This window comes from Plecotus auritus, assembly GCF_963455305.1.
Source record: "Plecotus auritus genome assembly, chromosome: 4".
Lineage (NCBI taxonomy): Eukaryota > Metazoa > Chordata > Mammalia > Chiroptera > Vespertilionidae > Plecotus > Plecotus auritus.
Genome location: NC_137775.1, coordinates 147,508,601 through 147,533,501, shown reverse-complemented (window position 1 = coordinate 147,533,501; position 24,901 = coordinate 147,508,601). Strand labels below are relative to the sequence as shown.

General features: G+C 41.8%; 1 protein-coding gene across 48 annotated transcripts in view; it reads right to left on the bottom strand.

The window, feature by feature from the left end:
• NRCAM (neuronal cell adhesion molecule) overlaps positions 1-24,901 on the bottom strand; it is a 278,384-nt gene that overhangs the window by 97,069 nt on the left and 156,414 nt on the right. The window contains exon 1 of one of the 48 annotated variants that reach the window (XM_080663294.1): positions 19,707-19,724. The exons of the other annotated variants lie outside the window; for them this stretch is intronic. The gene's annotated coding sequence lies outside the window, so the exon portion shown is untranslated. Of the gene's footprint in view, positions 1-19,706; positions 19,725-24,901 lie in introns of those variants that run through there. 48 annotated transcript variants of the gene reach the window in all.

The following is a 24,901-nucleotide window of genomic DNA, read 5'->3' as shown; positions in this document are numbered from 1 at the left end:
ACAAGCACTGAGAATGATGATAAATAATAAATTATTGCTGTCTTAAGCCACCAATTATGGTGGTAATTTGTTATATAGCACAGATATGTGAAACAATTAATTAAGATAAATGGAGATGGGCTGTTTCTTGTGAACAGAAAGACCCTACTATGCACATTTAAGAGAATCCTTAATGATTCAAATACATAAATCTCCTTACAAGAGCTGGATTGGAACCACAGGAATTCTAAATAAATAGTATGGTGATATAGGTTTTCCCTCTAAAATGATGTATCATTTTGCTTTTTCCTAGATATATTTCCTTATATATCTGCTGGTGCAGCCAAAAGGCACAGAAAAGTTACATTTCTTACACAAAACTTATACTCAGAATAAATAGAAGACAGTTACCACTGATGTCTAATGAATTTGCTCACACTGAAATAATTGTGGATAATGCCTAATTGAGAGTCTTAGGCATTACAGCAATTTATTCTAATGCATAAAAGCAAAAATTAAGCTAGAAACTGGTCTATTTTTCCATCACAAGGCCTGCTTCCCAGTTGGTTTCCTTCCAATTATAAAAAAAAATGTTCTAATCTTTAAAAATGAAAGGTAGGGAACTGCTCTAAAGGTGAAGTCTGAGAAATAGAAATTTAATTCTGACTATGGGTCTTTATAGTAATATATTTGGAAACATTTGTTGAGTCATTGACTCTATCTTCCTAAATTTAGATTTCCACAATTATCAGTGAAAAGATGTGAGGTTTGTTAAAACCTTCAGCAAAAATGGGCATATGGGATATTAGTATATTAAAGGGGCTATCCCTCATTCACCTGTCAAGTAAACAACACATGGCAAAATGGCACCATTTAATAGTAGGCTAGTTATTTAAAAAAATTTGTCACATTTCAAATATAAGAAACCAGGACTTACAAACGGTTGTGAACCATTCAGGGTGGAGATGCAGGGCTTGGGTCAAAATGTCAATGTGTGCTCCTCCCCTATAGGGCTGGAGGGAGTTTGGGAGAAAGAGAGAAACTGCAAGAGAATGAGCCTACACTGTAGTGAGAAATGAAGCCAGAGGTCTCAGTATTCAGCACAGGACAGTTCATACCTCATGCTGCCTTCCGCCTCATCTCAGGGATCAGGAAGAGGGGTGATGGTGGCGAGCAAGGCTGTGTGGGTGTTGGTTGGCTGCAGCCACCTCCTTTGCCTTCCTCCCAACTGCATTTCTGAATCACTCTTTTCTATAAGTTGGCTTCCCCCAAACATGGGCCTGGATGCAGGAGTGAGGAAGCAGAAGGCCCAGATTTATCAAATCCAAGGGACATCACTCCTTCCATGTCATAAATTACTATAATCTTCACAGTAACATTTCAAAATTTATTTTGCTAAGTTATCCAGGCTCTGTATAATCACAACAGGACCATGAAAATGAGAAATGAAGACTGACATGGCATGAAGAATTGTGTTTTCCACTTGTTATCAGTGCTAGGGAAGTTATATTATCATACATTAAATAGCTGAAAAGCTTTCATCCCACCTAGAAGCTATTTTACATAAAGAACAAATCTAAGTCACTTGCTGATAGGCATTTTGTACTACAAAGGATTTACCATCAAAACGAAGGTGTAATGCATGAAATACTATTTAGCCCCAGGTGCATTTAATTTTCTTTACACAGGCCATGTGAACATCCAAAAAAATCAGTAAGTGATCATTTGCTTCCAAAATAATTTATCAGAGTTACTCCAAAGAACATCCTCCTCTTGAGCATCTAGGATATAATTTGGTTTCCAGGAAGTTAAATATTAGTTCCTCAGGAGTCCATATTCTCTATGAAAGCTAAGAATACAAAAGTGTGCACTTAAAAACAATGTTCCCTGCAATGTGAGATTTAATCAGCCTGACAGTCAAAGCTTTAGAGTAGTCTGCTGTGTGAGCTAATAGACACTGTCTTCTCTGGAACCACTTTTTCCTATGAGAAGATCTTGTTCTATTTCTATTCCTACTTAAATAGACCCCATAGAAAGAATATATTCCAGGGCTTTGGTGTGAAAGAAATGGCAACTCAAAGAGCCAGTTAGGAATACTGACAGGAAGAACATATTCTTGATCCAAGTGTCCATCTCTCTGGAAGAATCAGGACAGAAAAGTCCCTCAGAGGTTTTTGTCAAAGTAAGTTGTTAGGAACATTAAACCCAGAATTACTGTCTCCTTGTGTTTCTTCAATTGAGTTTTCATGGCAAAAATTTTTATGGGTAAGCTGATCATTTATTTCCTAAAGACAAATATTTGCGCCTTTCTGAAAAGAGCTGGGAAGCAAGAAGAAAAAGTGATAGAGGAGGACGAAGAGAAAGCAATGAAAGAAATGTTATAGATGCAAGAAATGCTCAAAGTTACATTATTAGTATTATTATTGTCATCCCTTTCTGGGGATTCGGAAGTTTTAATTCACAAAGAAACTGAGGAGAAAAATACCTATGGAAATTTTTTTTAGCATATGAAAGGAATCACAAACATTTCAAGGAAAATGTTTGTGTAGGAGCACCTCTGTACGAGCCTGCAAGGTCTCTTCCAGTTCTACTCTGAATTATGAGAGCCGCATCTGCTAAAATGAAAGTGGAGCCAAATAAAGCAGCCATTAGTAAACAGTACAGCCATTGAGATGCCACAGCAAAAGCAAAACACTAAGGCCAGAATTGAAAAACAGAGAATTGGGCACCAGATTCTGTGAGGCTGCTGGTTATTGGATCTGACGAACATAGGCAAGGCAGGAATGGAAAAATGAGTATCAGCCACATGTTACTGTCTTAATCAAGGGCAGCATGATGTGAGCAGGTAAGGCTAGTCAGCACCCACTGACTAGCTTTCTCAGAGAAGAGTGGGCTTGGGGCTCTCTGCTGAGGCTCAGCATTGGTTCCTGGGTCTGGGCACCCCCTGCTGGATCTCTGTGTCCAGTGAAGCCAACTTGGGCAAAACGTAAGAAAACCTCTTGTGGAGAAGGCAATTCAAAAGACTGGCAGAGCGGCCAACAGAGTCTGGAAGTGAAAGGGCTGGATAAAGAACACAGTCCAGGTAAGAGAGCAGAAAGCATCCCAAGGGATGTGGGAGACATTCCTGGAGCTGAAAAGAAGGACTCCATATGGCTTTCACGGGGAATTAGGAGTGTGGGAGTTGCTCAGGCATGGGCAGGGAGAAATGGTTAAAGGTCCCCTCCTTCCCAGGCCAGCAGGCGCAGGACTAAGTCAGTAAACAATGGGGTTACTCTTCCCATTCTTCACTGGGCCAAGGGCAGCATCTTAAATGTGTCCACCAAGTTTGTCTGAGGAAGGTTTTCAAAGTTTAGGTTTTTGTTTCCTTTAATATGTAAAATAAGAGTGTTCTAGGCCAGTGGTCGCCAACCTTTCGGACCTCACAGACCACCAGTGGTCCGCGGACCACCAGTTGGCGACCACTGCTCCAAAGGTTTCCTTAAACCAGCGGTGACCAACCTTTCGGACCTCACACACCACCAGTGGTCCGCGGACCACCAGTTGGCGACCGCTGTTCCAAAGGTTTCCTTAAACCAGCGGTGACCAACCTTTCGGACCTCACAGACCACCAGTGGTCCACTGACCACCAGTTGGCGACCGCTGTTCTAGGCAGTTGCTAGAGTACAAAACATTAATTTCAGGTCTCCCCAACTCCTCTCACAAGCCCTGTAGAAAAAAAAGCTGTGTATGTTTTTGGAAGGCTAAGTACCCTTCTAGAAAGATACTATTATACTGAGTAGCAGCTCAGTGTTAACTTCTTGATTTCTCATCCAAGTTGATTACAAGAACATGATATTTACATTTTCAGTTTTTTCTCATACATTTAACTAGTTCAAGAACCTGGCTCTTATGTACAGACTTCTCAGATTGTGCTAAGCTCAGGTAGACAAGCAAGAAGCAAGAAGCAATAGTCAGTCATATTTGAAAGATGTACTTTTGGTTTCAATTGTGAGCAAGGGTTTAAGTGGAGACAAGTCATCTGTATACATTTCTGAATTTATTTTGCTCCAGAGCGGAAGCAAATGACAATAATCTCTGCTTAAAATTCTCACTGGAGAGCAAGGCTACACAATTGAGAAGAAAGCTCACACTAGTGGCACAGAGGCAGCGAGGCCTGAGGGGGCGGCCAGGCCTGGGTACTTCTAAAATGACAGAGCTTAATGGGATAGCACTCGTTTGTACCCAGAAGCTTTAATGTTGCAGCATTAGAGCGGTGTCTAAGTGCACTTAGATAGACTTCTTTGTAGCACTGGTTTCAAACATTTTATTTAAAACTAGAGGCCCGGTGCATGAATTCGTGCACAGGTGGGGTCCGGCTGGCTGGTGGGAGGGGCCACGGGTGGTTGGTGGCTGGCCTCGCCCCTGATCAGGGTGTTGGGGCTGATTGGGGGCCAGGATGGCTGTGGAGGGGGGCAATCGGGGCCCAGACCAGGCTGGTTGGCTGCCGCAGTGTGCAGTTGTTCTGGTCGTTCCGGTTGTTCCACCATTCTGGTCGCTGGGCTTTTATATATATAGATATTCATTGTGTACCTATAAGTTTCAGATAATCTGGGGGATTTCAAAATGAATCTGACATAATTCATGCCCTTACAGTGCTCAAATCTGGGCTTTGGAAAGGGAGGCAAGCTCTGTAAGAACTAAATATAAAACAAGGTGGTAAGGGCTCCAGTAGCTGCAGGTCCCGAGCCAAGGGGAGCAGGGAGTAGGATGATGCCACCAACTCTGCTCTGGAGGAGAGACTTTCCCAGGAAAGGCTTCAGGAGGTGAGAGCTGTTCTCTGGCCTGGAAGAATAACAGAGCCCTCCAGGCACAGAGGACAGCAGTGAGGTCCCAAGGCTCTGAACCCTGGGTGTGTGCCCTGACCAGGAATCAAATCACTGACTTTCTGGTGGACCTGACGATGCTCCAACCCACTGAGCCACATGGGCCAGGGCCAGAGGATACATTTACAGCTTTATTTCTCCTGGTATGTGCTCTCACATATAATACTCTAGTCCCAGTACAAGTTAAATATACACACACTGAGTGGCCAGATTACACACACACACACACACACACACACACACACACACACACACACACACTGAGTGGCCAGATTATTATGCGTTCAGAGATCATAATAATCTGGCCACTCAGTGTGTGTGTGTGTGTGTGTTTCTGAAAAAGAAAACTAAGTAATACTGAGAGAAATGGCAAACAGTCTATTAGTTTAGGAGTCTAACTGAATTATTGAAGGAGTCCTTTTAAGAGAAAAATCTAGAGATAGGAGCTATTCTAACTAAAATAGATAATGCCAATGAAACCATGCTACATTTGCCATTTTCATAAAAAATGTTTCTATCACCATGTGCAAATCAGTTTCCTTAGTAAGAGTTCAGGACATTTTTCAGTATTTCTCCAAATGATTTTTATGATATATTAAGACTCATGTCTACATAAATTTTGATTTCAAATTGAAAATACATTTAACCTCACATTCACTTCCATCTCACCTAAGGCACGTGACCTCTTAGAACATATGTTGGGCAGAGAGGATCTGTGTCCTCAAGAGTTGCAGGTGAGGGCATATGCCCCCTTCCTTACATCCCTGCCACCTCCTCCCTGGCTCCATGTGGCTTAGCGTGCTGAGAGTTACAAACATTTTTAAGTCAATGCTATTTATTTCTATGTCACTAAGCAAAAATAAGGCACCAAAATAGAGATTAAAAAAATAAAAATTCTGAAACTCACACAGAGGAGGAGCCTGGGCCTCTGTCTGTTGGAAGAAAAAGAGGTTGTCTATGTGCCGGTTTGGAACTTTGCCAAAGGCTTTCCCCACCAATTAACGCCCTCAGCTCCAGGGCTGAGAATACTCATGTAGTCCTCTGGCTGAAAGCCGATAAACCAGCAATTATCCCCTCTGACCACAATGTCCTCGCCTTCAGTCTCTTAATTATCCCACTATCTCCATTCATTGGCCTCTCATATATACTTCCTTCTCCTTCCATCCTGGGCACACTATGGGCCATCCTTCATCCTTCTGCCCAGTCCTCTCAATTCCTTTGTCTCCTTGTTTTTACATCATGCCTGCCTAGGAAAAATGCCAATGCAGAACAGTCTTACCTATAATGACCGCCCAAACTATCCGCATGGCACGCATAATGGGGTAAAGATAAGGTGGAAAGAAGATGGGCTGTGGAGTCAGACCCTTCTTTAAATCCTGCTCTGCCACTTAGAAGCTGTGTTGCATTGGTTATGTTAAAGCGACTCTCTGTGCCTCAGTCTCCTCACCAACAACATGGTGTGCATTACCCCAGCTCCAGGGCTGTAGAGGATGAGATGAATATGTAATGCACACAGCTACATGCCCGGAGCTTAGTGCACCCTTAGTAAATGGTGATTTAGTCACTGTGACAAGGCCTGCCACGAACAGCCTCCATATACCTTTCAAGACTCCCTTTTTGTCACTTGCTCTATCACAAGCCTAATAAGCAGACACATGGATCCCCCTGCCTTTCACTGCTGTTCCCTCTGACTGGAACACTCCCCACTCTGTACTTGATCCTCACCCTCCACATGGCCTGGATAATGCCTCTTCATTCCCAGCAACTCAGCTAGGATGTCGTCCTCTAGAACGGTGCTGTCCCAACCAGTAGCCACTAACCACATATGACTATTCAGATTTAAATTACTTAAAATTAACTATAATTGAAAATTCAGTTCCTCAGTCACACTAACCACATTTCCAGTGCCCAATAGCCACTTGTGGCTGGCTGCTGTGTTGGACATTACAGAATAGAACTCATTTTCATCATCACAGGAAGTTCAGAGCAGCTAGTTAGACAGAGCAGCTCTAGAGGAAAAAATGTCATTGCTGATCTTCGACCCAAGAACCCATGTGTACTTTTATAAAACACTCATTATTTCACGTTTTGATTGTTGAGTCTTTGTTTTTCTCTATGAACTGTGAGTTTTCTGAAGTACCACCCCAATCACTAAGAGTTTGCTAAAGGAGTTATTGAATAATTTATTTAAAAGCTTTTTTAAAAAAATCTTTTATTTGGAGGCCCCTGACCTCCTTGACTCCTGATTTCTTGTCTCTTCTCTGATGTGTGTCTTCCCAGATCAGCTGCTTTATCTTGCTCTTAATGCCCTGTCCCTGGCGTCCTCCTCTGCCTCTCATCGTGTTCTTTTGTGAGATTACATTTGTTTCTAGCCACTCTGGGTCCCAACCCATTTGGGCAAATCCAGCTCTACACCATGTGGCCAGGATTTCTTGGCCTCCTACAAAGGTAATTAAATGATGTGGCTTCTGGGAAAATGTCTGATGCCAGGTAAGTCATTAATATAAATATCTCAGTGCTTGCAGTGACTTGGGGAGTGTCTGGTTCATAGTATGTACCTTACAATATCTGTTGAAGGAATGGATGTGCTACTATTTTATCAGGGAGCACAATCTCATGGAGGAATGAAGTACAAGGGGAATGAAGCTGAGAAAGAAGGAGATCTAATATGGAGAAGTATATTGAGCTGCTGAGCATGACTGTTCAGCCCACAGACCAGAGCTCCAAGAAGCTATATAAATGTCAGTTATGAACCATCCCTGAGATGAAGTGAGAAAAGGAGAAAGAATTTATCCCTGGCTCCACTTGGTCACTTCTGGGTTGTGCATTCCAAGGCACGGGCACCTAGTAGGTCCAGCAGTGGTGTCAACACAGGAGCCTGGAGCTGGAGATGAGAAGTGTATGGGTGCGAAGTTGGTCAGAGCCCATGCAAAGCTGGAACAAGAGATGGGGAGGCCTACAGGCTCTGAGGAGGAACATAAAAGATATCTGCCACAATGTATACAAATTTATCTTTCAAATTACCTAGTCATCATGGGCAGGAATTGAACACTAGAGGGTAAGACATTTGGGGAAGGTTTACAATCTTCTGTGTTCCCACACTTGATTCCCAGCAAGGTTCTAGGTACAAGGTGTTAATAAAAATGACTGGTTGATCCTGGCCAGTGTTGCTCACTGGTTGAGTGTCAACCTATGAAATCAAGAGGCCCCTCAATTCCCAGTCAGAGCACATGCCCGGGGGTGGAGGTTCAATCCCCAGTGCCGTGTGTGCAGGAAGTAGCAGATCAATGTTTTGCTCTCCCATTGATGTTTCTCTCCCCTCCTTTCCTCTCTCTCTCTAAAAATCAATTTAAAACCTTTTTAAAAGACTAGCTGACAGCACGGAGGCATCTGAGTAGTCCAGTGGGGTTCTAGGTTCCCAAAGGGTGAATGTGATGCAGGGATAGTGAGTGTGGGATATTAGGGGGGACTGGTGGACAGAGAAGAGCTGAAAACAAACCTGATCCACTTTATAATATTGCCTGGAGTCAAGTATACTTCAAAAGGTTCCCCATGTCCTCTCCTTAAATTTCAGGTTAATAAAACAACCCCAAGTTTGAGCTTTAATAAGATTTCCTAAGTCATAAAAAACACTGAAGGCCCAGGTAATAGTCATGGTACGACGAGCCAATAAACTTGACTTTTCACCATATTTTCCTCAGAGCCCAGACACTGATTTCTCTGTTTTCAGTGGATAGCACAACTGCCTACTCAGGTTTCTAAATAGACACTGGATAGAGCTCTGTTTTGCTCCATACCTTGTCTACAGCTGGCAGATATCTTCTGGAGAATAAATGCTATTGCTGTGATCTGCTGGGTCCATTCACGTTTATTAATCAATACATTTTAAGCAATTTTTTATCTTCATTAATCATAGACTTGAAAGGCCAAAGACACTCAAGAAATTATTTATTTCAGCACCTCTCTTCTAGGGAGGAGGACAAAAAGGGCCTTTCTTGAGAGCTGGTGTGTTCACCCCTCTTCTGCACCACCCCAAAACCATGTCAGTTGTTCTTTATATTTCAGCCACAGCTATTAGGGTCTTATTCCTCTGCAGACTTTGAGAAGCTTTATACAGGAGCATCTAGACTGCAGCCTCACCTTGTTCCTCATAAAGGATCACTTCCAGCCCTAGTTACCTCTACTCTGTAGCTCAAGTGTCCCAGGAATCCACTCTGCATTCAGGCATGCTGAGCCCAGCAGGACTGGGGAGTTAGTGCTGTGGGTCCACACTTGACCAGTGAATAAATGCATGATTTATTCCACTTCCATCCCCTGGCAGACAGTGTTGAGATGCATTTCACAGGTCCTGGGGGGATGAAACAGCCAGTGCAATCATGCATCCTGTGTTGGCTTCCCCCTTTCTCTGTTTCCCTCCCCTGTCCTGTATTTCTGCTCCCGGAGATGGCATTTCCAAAGTACCTTTGCATGAGTTTGGTCTCTCACTTGGAGAGACCCTAGGCTAAGACAAGTGTGTGCAGTCTTAGATTGGACTTGCAAAGTCTCATGCTATGGATTCATGCTTCAGAATTACAACACCCACTACTGGTCCCTTGGGGTACACACACCTCCAACACAAGGACTCCTCAACTGCACTGATTTGTGTCTTCTCACCAAGGGGAAACAGAAATGGCCATTTTTGAGCACTTATGTGCCCAGCTTTATTTTAGTTTTCTTATTACCTTCTTTATACAATGTGGAAACAGATTCACAGAGGCCAGATAACTCATCCAAGATTTCACAGTGCGAATTCAAACTAGGATTTGAACCAATCCTGTGGGTTCAAAGCCCATAATCTTTCCATGGCATGCTAAGACTAGACAAGTCCTTATTATTACAAATCTTGAGCATCCGTTTCCTTCCACGTTTTTCCCCTGAGGATCTGCAGGACAAGCTTTAGACAAGGCATGTATCTGTAGACATGCAGTTTCACCCTTTTGGGGGTCATTTCTTAGATTCTGCATTTGGTTCTCCTCTGTCGCTGTAGGGAGCACAATGTGTCCCAGTGGCTCATAATGACTCTCACAATGTGAAACCTCATTCTGCTTCAATGCCTAGAATTGCCCCCGCCCCCATTTTCCTCTCCTTTTACATCACATTCTTCCACTGCCTAGGAGCTGTTTATTTACCTTTGCCTCACTGGAAATACCACTACAAACTCCCTTGGTGCAAATTTGTTCTATGCAAGAACACGTTAGCCACAGCTTGGAGAGGCATTTTTCAGACATCATTAACTTCTCCTCAAGGGTGGCTACCAGCTTGACATGGGGCACACACTGAAAGGAAAACTGAACATAACATAGTCTGGGAGACCACCAAAACAACCCTCCATTTCCAAGGCGCTAAGTTACAGCAAGAACCTTTTCTCTGTGGCTCCCTCGAGAACCACCTGGATGCCCTGTGGCAGCAAACTCCAAATTTCCTCCCAGATTCTAGACTCCAGGAGAAAGAACCAAATCGTATTATTTTATCTGTTTGCCTCATTTCACTCTGTTCACTCAATGTCTTCACAGAAGAGAATGTCATTACTTCCCTTGCCCCCACTTTTTTTTATGGAAATGAGAGCTAAAGCTCTTTCTCCCCCGGTGTGGAGACAAGGATAACACTAACTCCGAAATTCAGAAAGAAAGAGATCCTCTGCTCATGAATGACACAATAGCCTGGCCTCTTCACTAACAGGTGCAAAGTGGCAGAGGAGCCAACTGCAGTTCATTGCCCCAACTCGGAGCTTCCTCATCAGGCAGTGCTGAGAGAGGCCTGCACGGTGCCCACTTCCTGCCAGTACCATCTGGCAGGTGCTGGCATTTCCCAGCCATGAGCTGGGCTGAGTAATTGCCACCAATCATGGGGTGTTTCTCGGAAGCCCTTACCCCTGCCATGAGCACAACTGTCACACAGTAACCACTTAGGAAACTAGAAATCATTCATCTCCACGAATGACCCACTCCACAGAGCTCGGCTCCCAGGCTTATGGGATGACTTAATCAGAAAAGCTCATTTTCATGTTGGGTGGGTGCCATGAGTGAGGAACACATGTTAGACAGCTGAAAGTGACCTGGGCCAGGCCTCATACCAACCCAACAGCCCAGAGATTTCCTCCACTTTATTTACCTTATAATCCATGCAGGTCTTCCCTGATGCAGTCTTTCCACATTGCATTGCCTGCTATTTCTAAAACATACCATAATATTACTGCTACAGTTAATGCTATGTATTTGAAAATATAACATGGATTAGCATCTTCTTTTCTATTTCCTGTGTAAAGCCCTTTGCTCATTTATCTAGGAAGACCTTTAATGCTGCATTATTTCCTTTTTAGTTATGCTTATATTCTCTGCAAGCTGATTTACGTGTTTTTTGGGGTTTAATTTAAAAAAAATAAAGCACAACTGGGACTCTTGGAGAAATCACAAGGATCTTAAGGTCATTAGGTGTCACCTTTACTTGAAATGATCACTCCAAAAATGGTCCGACCATGGCAACAAACTGGTGTTTCAGAGCCAGATCCATGCTCCATACTGAATAACACCACATGTAACTGTAATTGGCATCCATCGCTTTACAGCAGCTATCTTTATGAGCCTCCTAAAGGCAACCCATTGTTTTTTATGGTCTTCTCCAGAGTTAGGAAAAAAACCAAAGACCATTGTTCCCATGACAGACACGTGTGCTTTCTTTCCCTGAGTTGTCCTCTTTAATCAGAAATCAGAGTCTGATTAATTGGACCAAGCCCTCATTCAGTTTCTAGGTTGGTTACTAATTCTATGGAATTTGGGGTGGGGAGTTATTCTTACCCCCTAGGCAAGGCATAATGAAAAAGCAACAAACACCTCCTCTTCCCGCCCAGAGCAGATAAACAATGATGATCTCCTACCAGATCAGTAGTGAACATTAACCTTATGTTTGCAAGAGGGACTGATATATCTGAGCCTTTAGCTCCATCCATCAGGTGCTTCTGGGGCAATGATGGCACCTGTGTAACTTCTGACAGCTGATGGTTCATTTCAGCCCCACCTTCTGAATGATGTTCAGAGCTGACTGTGTGGCAGCTAAGGTTCACTCGGGGCTTCAGGGGACATAGCTGCATTCAGAAAGTAAACCTGTGTGATAATACCCAGGACACACTCCGGTTGTCCCTTCCTTTAACATCTGTGTAACTCTGGTGCTCTGCACAACTCTTCTGGATCCTGCTGTCAACCCTGGAGCTCTGGGATACAGGGACTATGCCTGGACTACCCCTGCCCCGGCTGGAAGGTCTCAGCGGTGATCCCACCCTTGATCAGTGGTAATGGTAGGTCACCTTGTGGATGGATCCCAATGTCCCTCTGTGAGACATAGATAATTTCACAGCATACCTATGTTGAGACCTCTCCCAATTTGACCCAGTTTTGCAAGCAGGCAAAGTCGTTGTTTTATTTCCCCATCACCTTCTGAGAAACAAATTCACATTTGACTTCTATTTTATATTTTCCAAATTGCACAGCAGAATTTGGCTTCCTTCTGGAAACCCCTAATATCTATAACATTCATGTTTTAAACACTTACTGAGCATTTTCTATGTGCCAGGCTTTGTCTGTGCTGATAAATTTGCTATTATTACCTTATTTAATCTTCACAGCAGTTCTCAGAGTTAGGTTACAAATAACAGATAAAAGCTTCTAAATATAAAGCTTCAAAGATAGTTAGGAGGGTTCACAAAAAACTACAAGATTCAAAATTAACTGGCATATTTGTATCCTGATTAGGGCAGTTCTCATCAAATCATGCATTTCTTATTTGCAATCTTTTACACTAAAATACACCATTGATGTTTAGTCAATGAAAGCATACCTGTCAGTGGAGAAAATTGGTGAATAAGAAAAACAGTGGTCATGAAAGTGCTAGAATAACGTTTAGCCTTTTGAATAATTCTGAATTGTTGAAATCATTTTAAATATTCCTCTCATGCATCTAATCTGATTCTTCTTGAAAATTTTCATTTTTTAATTCTTAACATTGTGTGTGTGTTTAAATATTTTCTCTTATGGATAAGAAGTGCCATTTCACAATGTTCTTTGTAAGATTTCCCCACAACAGCGTTTCAATGGGGCATTGTGATTCTCAAATATATTGAATCTTCATAAGCATCTACAGAAAGGGAACAAGTAGATTTAGACTCCCTGGCCATCATGAGTCCATTGTCAGTGGCCGGAGGCTGGAGTCTGGTGTTACTAGAGAGAAGGCCAGGATGGACCAGCCATGGACACATTGGCACAGATGGGGGAGTGGCAGCACCAGTGCCACTTGTTGGCCAACCTCAATTAGTTACAGAGAAAAAGCCTCTTTGGCTGCTTGTGAACAGCAAAATCATGAAGACTCTTCTCTCTATATATATTTTTTAATCCTCACTGGAGAACATTTTTTCATTGATTCTAGAGAGAGAGGAAGAGTGAGGGAGAGAGAGAGAGAAATATCGTTTGGTTGCCTCACACATGTGCACTGACCAGGGATCCAGCCCACAACCTGGGTATGTGCCCTGACCAGTAATCAAACCTGTGACCATTTGGTGTATTGGATGACACTCTAATCACTGAGCAACAATGGCCAGGGTTCAGCCCTCTATAATTTGTTATGATCACTCTTAGGAGAAGTCCTTTTATCTCTTCCATTATTTTGTATGCCAAAACACATGGAAAATGACAGTTTGGGCCTTCACCTGAAGGGCATGTCAAAATCCCTTCCCATTCTTTCTGATGAGTTAACAGATAACAGAAAGGGTACATGCTGGTTACCCTATTCATGATGGCGTGGCCTCAGCCACTTTGGGTGAAGTACAAGACATTTCCATCTAGTCTATCAGAACCATTCCTTAGAGGCATGTCCATACTAGGAAGGCAGTTATAAAGAAATGTTATTGTCATAACTCATAACAATATAGACTTTGGCATCCTGGCATGGGGAAGCCTGGGCATGATGACAAAAATGAGGTGTTATTATATGGTGAGGCTTATGCTTATCCACTGTCTCTAAGAGTAAGCAGCCATTGCACATGGCATGTGCTCCACATAAATTTAAAGATAATGTTTTTCTTGAGAATGTGAGCCAAAAGAGATGAAGTCCAAATCAGATCCAGCATCCTTTTTGTCCCTGGGTGTACAAAGTCTTCATGAAAAGACAATCTCCTACACTTCTGAGAAATGCCAGTTATTCTCCAACATTCACACCACCTTATATATTTAGAACTGGATGCCTTGCCATCTCATGCAGTGCTCTATCCATATACTACACTTCAGACCATGTTATCTGCACACCCACCACCAACTTCTTGGGATCATGTACAGAGGGGGGTGGGGTGAAGGCTATCATTTTTACCTGTCTTTTATTCATTCTCAGCAGTAAGTGTAAAGGGTTTGAGATTCTACTTCACTCACAAGCTAACAAGTAGTTTGCTACAGTTTTATAGATTCCAGTAGAGGGCACAGGACTCCTGGGCCAAAGACAAAGACGGGTGATGCGAAGAGGACTAGGTGACACTTGTACAGGTGAATTACATGAGAGGAACTTGGAGATTGGGGAACCTGGATCTTTTATAATGGACAGTGAGCATGCCTGCCCTTTGCTCTAAAGGGAAACACTGTCTCTACTTCTGAGGCTGTTCAGTATACAAACATCATCAAAAAGAGAGTTTGCAACCAATAATTCTGCTTGCAAGATGTGCAAGGGACCCATCGAAGATTTTTTCCCAGCAATCCTTTAATTTTGCTGCTGTTTGCTGTGGTAGAAAGACACACTGTGCGGGAAACCATAAAAATCGTAGAAGACTCCATAGACAGCAAAATATCAGACATATGTCATAGCAGTATCTTTACTGATACAGCTCCTAGGGCAATAGAAACTAAAGAGAAAATAAACAAAGGAACTACATCAAAATAAAATGCTTCTGCATAGTGAAAGAAACCATCAACAAAACAACAAGAAAGCCCACTGCATGGGAGAACATATTTGCCAATGCTATTTCAGATAAGGGTTTAATTTCCAAAATTTACAGGGAACTTATACAACTTAACAAAAGAAAGATAAACAATCCAATAAAAAAATGGGCAAAGGACCTAAATAGACATTTTTTGAAAAAGGACATACAGAAGGCTGAGAGATATATGAACACATGTTCAAAGTCACTAATCATCCGAGAGATGCACATCAAACAACAATGAGGTACCATCTCACACCTGTCAGAATGGCTATCATCAACAAATCAACAAATTACAAGTGCTGTCGAGAATGAGGAGAAAAAGGAACCCTTGTGCACTGCTGGTGGGAATGCAGACTGGTGCAGCCACTGTGGAGAACAGTATGGAGCTTCATCAAAAAACTAAAAATGGAACTCCCATTTGACCCAGTAATCCCACTTCTAGGAATACATCCCAGGAAACCAGAAACACCAACCAGAAAGGACATATGCACCCCTATGTTCATAGCAGCACAATTTACAATAGCTAAGATTTGGAAACAGCCTAAGTGCCCATCAGCAGATGAGTGTATTAAAAAACTGTGGTACATCTACACAATGGAATACTATGCTGCTATAAAAAGGAAGGAACTTTTATCATTTGCAACAGCATGTATGGACCTGGAGAGCATTATGCTAAGCGAAATAAGCCAGTCAGAGAAAGATAAATATCCCATGATCTCACTCATATGTGGAATATAATGAACAACATAAACTGATGAACAAAAATAGATCCAGAGACAAAGAAACACTGAACAGACCATCCAACCTCAGAGAGAAGGCAGGGGAGGAGGGGTAAGAAAACAATCAAAGGACTTGTACGCATGCATATTAGCATAACCAATGGACACGGACACTGGGGCAGTAGGGGCTTGTCCTGGGGGGGCGGGAGTGGCCCGTGGGGCGTCAATTGGGGAAAAAGGAGACATATGTAATACTTTAAATAATAAAAATAAAATAAAATAAGACACACTGTGTGGCAATGCTCTTTCAATAGGCAACCTCATGCTTTCAGTCAGCTCTTGGCTTTGGGTCCTGAGTCTCCCATGGCCTCCAAAGAGAATTCTATATAATAAAAGGCTAATATGCAAATCAACCAAATGGAGGAACGACCAGTTGCTATGGCGTGCACTGACCACCAGGGTGCAGACGCTCAATGCAGAAGCTGCCCCCTGGTGGTCAGTGTGCTCCTACAGGGGGAGCGCTGCTCAGCCAGAAGCCCTGAGCCGGGCTCACAGCTGGCGAGTGCAGCGGTGGTGGCAGGAGCCTCTCCTGCCTCTGCGGCAGTCGGACATCCCCCAGAGGGCTCCCAAACTGCGAGAGGGTGCAGGCTGGACTGAGGGACACCCTCCACCCCCAAGTGCATGAATTTCATGCACCGGACCTCTAGTGTAAATATAAATAATTTTTGGCCATGTTTATCCATATCAAGACCATTCTAATCACTTTAAAGAGTTATCTAGGGTTCCACTACAAATGCTCTAAATTTAACAAAGTTTTAGTAAGTGTGACCCATTCACCCTTAAAGGGAAACATTTTCATTTCTTAATACTTGATTATTTGAATTAAAACACTGCATTTAAGTTTAGCTTACTTGGGTTCTTTATAAGAGACAAAAAGATACTTATATGTACATATACTAGTAATCTCAGACAGAATATGAAGAGAGCTCATCAAAGGAGAATGTTAATTCCAATCCAGTTGTCCTTTCAATAAATTGTTAATTCAAAGCTTGGGGATAAAATAGGAAAGACTCTATTTATTTACTTAGAGACAAAGCTCATTTCCTCCATGGTATAACAATATTTTATTATGTTCATACATAGAATCTACTTTAGCAAAAATATTACCCATTAACCAGACTTCTGTATAGATAATTAAATTACTGCTTACCTCACACAGTTGCCCAGTCTAATGAAATAAATTAGTGCATATCAAAGTTGGTTCTTTAAACTGAAATTTGCATTTCTCCATTTTCACATAAATACCTTCAGTAAGTAAAATTAATTCACAATGAATCTAATTTTTTTAATTTAGGAATTTTTTTCCTGTTTACTCTTTATACTATTAAAGTACAAACACAATACCTTTGCCATAAGAAATAAGAGAATTATATTGTCTTTTTTTTTTAAGTGCTTTTTCATGAATAAAAAAGAGGGGTCTGAGACTGCAGAATCAACATGAGTGGCAGGTATGGCTCAGTTGGTTGGAGCGTTGTCCTTCATACTGAGGGGTTCGATTCCCTGTCAGAGCACATGCTCAGTTTGTGGGTTCAACCCACAATTGGGGCTTGTACAAGAGGCAACCGATAAGACGTTTTCTCCTCTGCCTCTGTCCCTTCCTCTCTCTCTCAAATCATTAAAAACATATCCTCGGGTGAGGATTAAAAAATAAAATCTACATACTTTAATAGGCAGATATGCTGGAAAAGAAGTCCTCAAAAGAAAGAAAAATTCCCCTGCCATTCATACTCCTGCACAATGCCCTCCCCTTTCTCTTCCATTTAAGAAATTATATTAGAATCTAGGGAAGTGAGAAAGACATTATCATAGGGTAACCTGAAATAGCAACTCATTTATTTTTAATTAAATAATTTATAAACTCTGGTGTATTATTGGTAAAATTTCTTATGAGACACCTCACACTAATCCTGGTACACGAGTGAGTTGAAAACTGCTGGCCTAAGGGCACATCAAGCATAAGCTAGCAAGTTAACCTGGTTAAAGATAAGTCACTTCAGAATGTTCAGATGCTAGCTGAACTAGTGAAGTGATTGATTTTATCCTCTCAAGTTAAGAATTATGGCAAAAAAAAAAAAAAGCTGAAAATGTGCTGGTGCTAATTTTAACTGCATGTAATAGAATTCTCATGTCCTGTTCTAAATCTATAATTCTGATCTTATCAATCATGTCAGAGCAGAGTAATGTGTCTAGATCTAAAATTACTGAAGAAGCACTTAAGCCCTCTTGTGAATATTTTTTTGAAGAGTGAAGTTCACCACCATTTTAAAAACTATTATAATGGCTTTTAATGAAATTAATGGGAAGGAGAGGTGTACAGTGAGTAGAATTCTTTAATTCACATTCCAATGGCAGGCTTCCTGGCTATTTCAGGTTACCCTATGTTAATGTCCTTCTCACTTTCCTAGATTCTAATATACTTTCTTAAATGGAAGAGAAAGGGGAGGGCATTGTGCAGGAGTATGAATGGCAGGAGAATTTTTCTTTCTTTTGAGGACTTCTTTTCCCAGCATATCTGCCTATTAAAGTATGTAGATTTTATTTTTTAATCCTCACCCGAGGATATGTTTTTAATGATTTGAGAGAGAAAGGAAGGGAGAGAGGGAGAGGAGAAAATGTCTACCGGTTGCCTCCTGTACAAGCCCCAACTGTGGGTTGAACTGGAAGAGATTAAAGCCACATTATCTGCCATTAATTCTAATAAAAAATAATAAATATTTACATTCTCAAAGAAGGGATTAGTACAGGTTCGATTATAAAAAAAAAAAAATCTGAAAAATGCAAGTTTTGGTGTCAACTTTGACCCATGTATACACTCTATCTCACTAAGTGTGACTAGCTACACATTTACTGCAGAATTACTAACGTGTTTGATTATACGATGCTGCTTCAGACCCTGCTAGGGCTGCTTTATAACATTTGTATTTACACTGTGTTATCTTTCTAAAATAAAAATTCTAAGAAAACCCTGAATTCTAAAACTCATCTGGTCCCAAGGTTCCAGAAAAAGAATCACGAAATTGCATTCTCATTTTACAGATGAAGAAACTGATGCTTAGGGAGGGAGAGGCAGAGAGGTACTGAAAGAGGTGGCCTGCTTATAACACCTGTCTGCGTTCTGTTATACCAGACAATAGGGAAGGACTGTAAGGTAAGAGACTGGTGATGGGGTGCTATCTTGGTGGGCTTCCTGGCATAAGTGTAGCGGGACAGACACTGATTACATGTGTGTGGGTAGGATTTTCAGTTTTTACCAATTTTATTTTCTTATTTTTTATTTCCTATCTTCATGAAAAATGTATATACTCACAAATCAAATAGAACCCTGTCTTACGTTTCACAATTGTTAGTTTGTTTTACATGCTTTAAAACCCTGATGTTCTTAAAATAATAAAAATATATTGTATATGTTGTATATAGAGATATATATATCTACATGTATATCTATATCTATAAAAGCCCAAGTGACCGTTACGACCAGTCGCTATGATGTGCACTGACCACCAGGAGGCAGATGCTCAATGCAGGAGCTGCCCCCTGGTGGTCAGTGTGCTCCCACAGCCAACATCCCGCAGCCGGCCAACCTCCCTCGGTCCCCCCCACCCCCACCACACCCCCGCCACTGGTCTCGATCAGGACTGGGCAAGATGGCCCTGATCGGGCCTGATTGCGGCCAGGTCGAGGGACCCCACCCATGCACGAATTTGTGCACTGGGCCTTTAGTAAATATATAAAAATGTTATATTTTTCTGTCTGGGAATTTGGGGGTGGGAGAAGACTTATGTGTTCCCCCATAGAGAGATGTTTGCACCATCATTTTAATGCTTCCTAAAGGAGATGGGTTTTATTTGTAATTTGGCAGCAAGATAACTATGGACAGAACATGGTTTAAAGTAGGGTAATCTGAGCGCCGAAGCAGCAGGAAAACTGGCATTTCACATTTTCAGCAGCAACAATGCCAACATTTACTATCAAAACCCAAAGTCTTAGATCTCCCCAGGCAATTTCTATATCCAAACAACTTAATAGTAAATGTAATTTTAAAAGATCAGGATGTAAAGACAACAATGGGATCGATCCTCTGGGGTCAGGGCTGACCTCTTTTCAACTTCAGTGGATTCAGCATGATCTTTCCTTTGGTAGTTCAAAATAAAGTTATTCTTTCCATCAGCTATCAAACACTGACGCTTCTGCAATTCTGGCGCCTTTCACCAGAATGAAGGTCAATCTGAAAAAGCAGGAAGAGGCCAGAGTGTCAAATGTGAGGAAGAAGTGAGATATTTAGTATGTGGTGCAAAAGCCTCTTTTCTGGCCAAGGAGAAGCAGTGGGATGTCCGAGAGCTACCCTGGCAGCCCATCCCAGTCACTTGTGATATGACCACCTTTTAAAAAGAACTATTGAAATCACAGAATGGTAAGAGTTGGAATAGAGCCCTCCCACTGAACAATAACAAATGCACACAAATCTGAATCGCAATATCATATTTTTCAATGACCTGTCTCAAAAATTACAATGAGGTCAATCCAGAACTTTTACAGGTAGTCTCTTTGGTGCTACTGAAAACAGTTGGCGCCTTGTCCATTTTTAACTGGATTGATGGGAATAACAATGGCACTGCATTTTACATAATGAAATAAAAGATCTGGCAATATGGCTAGCAGCTGTTGTAAAGACACAAATGCCACCTTAATATGATTTCTTAAAATATTTAGTAAGCTGTTTTAGTCTGTTCACTAACACTAGGTCAAAAAAAGATAAAATTATAAATTATCTTCCTCATGAAAACAGGGAAAATAGTCAGGAAAGCAATGGGCCTATTATGCTAAAAGCTCTTAAAATAGAGGCATTAAATACACTTAAAAATTAAATGACGAAAAACCTGTCCTTCTAAAACCCCAACAGTCTTTAGAAATGAGTTTTTTGTTAAAGGAAATAAGTAATTTGCTATCTGCTCTTTGGTGTAACACAATAACTATGATAATTACTTCGTGGAACAACTTAAAATATTTTAGATAAATTGATCTAAACAATTGCATATTTCCATTTTAAAATATGTGAAAAAAAACTATGAAAACATAAATCGACTTTATTTCCTTAAGCTGACGAAATGAACAAAATTAAGAACTAGAGAAATTTCCCCAGGTGTTCAATTATACACTTGTTTATGTATATAATATTAACTTCGTATAATAACCTAACTACAACTTTTATAAATGCCTTTATTTTTATTTTAGTATTTTATTTTTGTATCCTGTACATTGTGGGCAATAAAAAATGAATGATGAAAGTTCTTAAGGAGCTTTGAATATAGTGGGGGAGATAAGCCAGGAGGCTGTATCATAAATAACTGTAATGCAAGGAATAAAGGGATAAATGGTTTAGAAATAGCAAGGCATTCTGTGAGAGTTCAGAGAAAGGCAAGTGATCTTGAGATTATGAATCCAAAAGGTTTGGGGGGCAGGAAGTGTTTGAATTAAATCTTGGCGAGTTTTGGAAAGGATGCTGGAGGTGTCCAGCTGCCCAGAGGCTGAAGGAGGGGTTATAATCCACCCACCAGAAAAGGCAGGTCAAAGAGCCCACGTGGCAGTTGTGAGGTGGGCAGGCGGTCTCTGGAGAACTCTGGAGAGATGGGTGTGAAATGACCGCCAGCTGGGGGGCTGCTCTACCCACACTAGCAGGCCGGCGCTGAGGAAGGGGCAAAGCTTTGGTTTTGAATAAAGTCGGCAGCTTTGATGAATAAACTACACTGGACATAATAATGACAGGACTGAGAGTGTTTTGGGGATTCAAGTGTGTGGAAGGAAGACTTTTGATTAAACACAAGTGAGTGGATAAAGCTGGAGATTTCTTGCAGGAGTAGAACTGGCCCCAAAGAGCAGGAGTGTGGAGGCAGCTGTGAGAAAAACAAAGTCGCTGTGTCATTGTGGTCCTGCTTCTTTGACTTAATTGTTATAAAATATTAAAGATCTTAACAACAAAATGAATTCCAGCAGCCATGTATGATAATTTACTTAGTATTTTTAAATAAACCTAGCTCTTTATGAAGAGTGGATATATACACAAACTTAGTAGTACAGCAAGGTATATCATAAAGAACAAAAGATAATACTACACCGTTTCTAATGAAATGACCAGAATTATGATTTTTAACAGAGAAGGTAAGCAGGAAATCATTTCTCCTATGTAACACAAGCAGGCGTACTTTACTAATGTCTGAAATGAACTGATTGATACCTGATTGCTTCTCTGTCATTCTCTTTCATTTCTCTTAAAAAACACACAAACACAAAATCTTTGCAGATGCTGTTTTCTTGAGACATGATTACTAGAGATATATAAAGCTTGGACAGCAGCACCACCAACATATTTGTATTAGAAATTTCTGTTTCACTGGAACATATTAAGAACAAAGCTCATATGGGGCCTTATACCATTAATGACATTAATGCACCTCAAAATTTCAGTATAAAATATTTTTATATATTCAAGGTTTTGTTGTTTGTTGGCAAGTGGCCAAAGCAACACGTCTATAGGGGAGACTGGCATTTTTCTCCTGGCAGAGAGAACACCTGTCAGTTATGCTTTCAGGATTGTTCGCTCATGGGTTGGGAGCAGAGGGAAGAAGGAGAAAGAGAGGGAGAGGATATATTTCCGCTGGAAACAAATTTCTGGTTTACAACTATAGGCAGACTTCAATGTAGGAACAATAAGTCATCACCAGTAAAAGATGAGAACTTGAAAGAGAATGGTTCTCAAACTCCACTGCTCAGGAGAGCCACCTGAGATGATCTGAGGACTCCCAATGCCCAGGCCACACTCCTTATCAACTAAGCCAGAAGCTCTGGGGTGGAACCTAGCATCAGTGTACCTGTTTTATTTTATTTATATTATTGTTTAAAGTATTACAAATAGTAGTACATATGTCTCCATTTTCCCCCATTGACCTCTCCCTGGCCTCCCCTCCAATCCCCCCCCGCCCCAACCCGGGCACATGCCCTCACACCCTAGTGTCTGTGTTCATTGGTTATGCTTATATGGGGGGGAGGAGGGGAAGAGGGAGGGGGAGTCGGGGTGGGCACTTCTCAGGCTGCCTCTGCGCTGCACCCGCCCATCCAGGCCCCTGCTGCTCCTCTCAGCCCTGGTTTGGCTGCTTGCAGCTTCAGGGGCTGCTTCTCCCAGGTGCTCTGCCCCTCCCCAGAGGTCCTTCCCTGGCTGCGGGAGGACAGGGCACCGAGCAGCCTGCACCAGAGACCTTTGCCCCACCCTGCCAGCTGCTCACCCTCAGGAGGAACATGGATAATCTTAGTGATACCCTGAAGCAGCTGAAAATGACAACTGTTGACAGAACTAAAGGTAGTTTAGAAGGATGCTTGGATTGTCTGCTTCAAGCTCTGGCTCAAAGTAATATGGAAACAAGTGAAAAAATCCAAGGAAGTGGAATACTTCCAACTATTTGGAAGTCTGTCGATTCCATAGTCTTCCTGTACAGCCAAAGTAGTTAATACCATAGCAGAAGTAGCCAAAATTGAATTTATGCAAATTCCATGTGTGGGTGCTGGACTGATTTCACCACTGGTGTGGCTGGCTACTAAACAGCAAAGACCAGGCAGTGCTGCTTCGAAGGGCAGGGCTCTAGGAAGCCTAGGATAGCCATGAGGGCAGAGGTGCCGTTGACCAAGCAGGTGGTGCAGATTGTAACTGACCATCTAAGGCCACTGTGCAGGATAACAGATCCCACCTGTGAGAAGCTCCTGACTGTCTTCTGTGGCATGCTGAAGAACTACAGCAATGAGAACAATTCTTTCTAAACTCATCTTATCAATATGGGCGATGATAATTTCACCATAGTGAAATTACTGGCATCCACTGCCAAAATGCAGCTCTTACAGAAATGTGTCTCAATGCACTTGGCAATTTAGCAGAACCTGAGTCCAGTAAAGAACAGTTTACCAGTACAAACATTGCTGAAGAGCTGGTAAAACTCTTTAAGAAACAATAGAACATAAGAGGGAAATTATTTTTGAAGTTCTTGCTCATTGGCCAAAAATGATGCTATTAAACTACAGCTGATTGAAGCAGGCTTGATAGAATTGAAGCAGGTGCATCAGGGAGGCAACCAATCAATGTTTTTCTATCCTCTCTCTCTCTCTCTCTCTCTCTCTCTCTCTCTCTCTCTCTCTCTGTCTAAATCAATGAACATATCCTGCTTTAAAAAAAAAAGAGCAGGAAATGTTAATTGACGAATACACCCAGGAAACAGAATTTGGCAGAAGTGAAAAGAAGTAAAAGGTGATACATCCAGAAGAGAAGGTTGAAGCACTTCTGGGATAATCCTGCTGGTCTAAGTTTGAGGTTCTTGGGATGTGAATGACAATTTCTGTTGTGGTCTTACTAGATCTTTCTGCAGTGTGTGGCACTGTTGTCCACTTGCTGGCCTCCTTCATGCACTCTTTTCCCTCAGGATCCACAATGTCCTTCATTTTCTCTCTCTCTGATGTCCTTTTCCAGCCCCCTTTAGACATTTCTTCCTCCACTCATCCTATATATCACTCATTCCCAAATTTCTATCACATTTCTTAAAGAATTATTGTCCCTGAAGTCTACTCTATCCTGTATTAATGTCTCATATAATGATAGTACAGTGTTTAAACTACTTTCGTGTGCTTGGACTTCAAGCTGGAACCTATATGCCAGCTACTCCTCTTTCTCCTTCTCCCCCACTTTAAGAAATCATGTTGTTTAGTTGAGACTTTCTCCTCAATCTCTGTTTCATCCTCTCTAGATACACTAATCACTCTCACTAGGCTTCCAGCTTCTAGCATCAATACATCCCAGTCCGTTCTCCACATGGCTTCCAAAGCATCGTTACAAAATCCTGATCACATGACTCTCCTACTCCAGTCCCCAGGATCCTGAGATTACCGTTCAGACTGCCTACCTGGCACATCGGCCCCTTATGATTTGACACTTGCCCATTTCTAACACGATTCCCTCCTATACACACTGCGGTTCTAGCCATTTCAACCTGCCTGCAGTTGTTTCAAATCAGTATGCCTTCCTAAATATGATTTCTCCTTCCTACGTGTGGTTTTTCCTGCCTGCCTCACACTCTTCCCTTCTCATTCCTCAAATCTCAATCCTCTCCCTGGAAATCTTTGTGTTCTTTAAAATCCTCACCCAGGATATGTTTATTGATTTTTAGAGAGAGAAGAAGGGAAGGGGAAGGGAGAGAGAGAGAGAAACATCAATTGGTTGCCTCCTGTATCTGACCCAACCGGGGATCAAACCCACA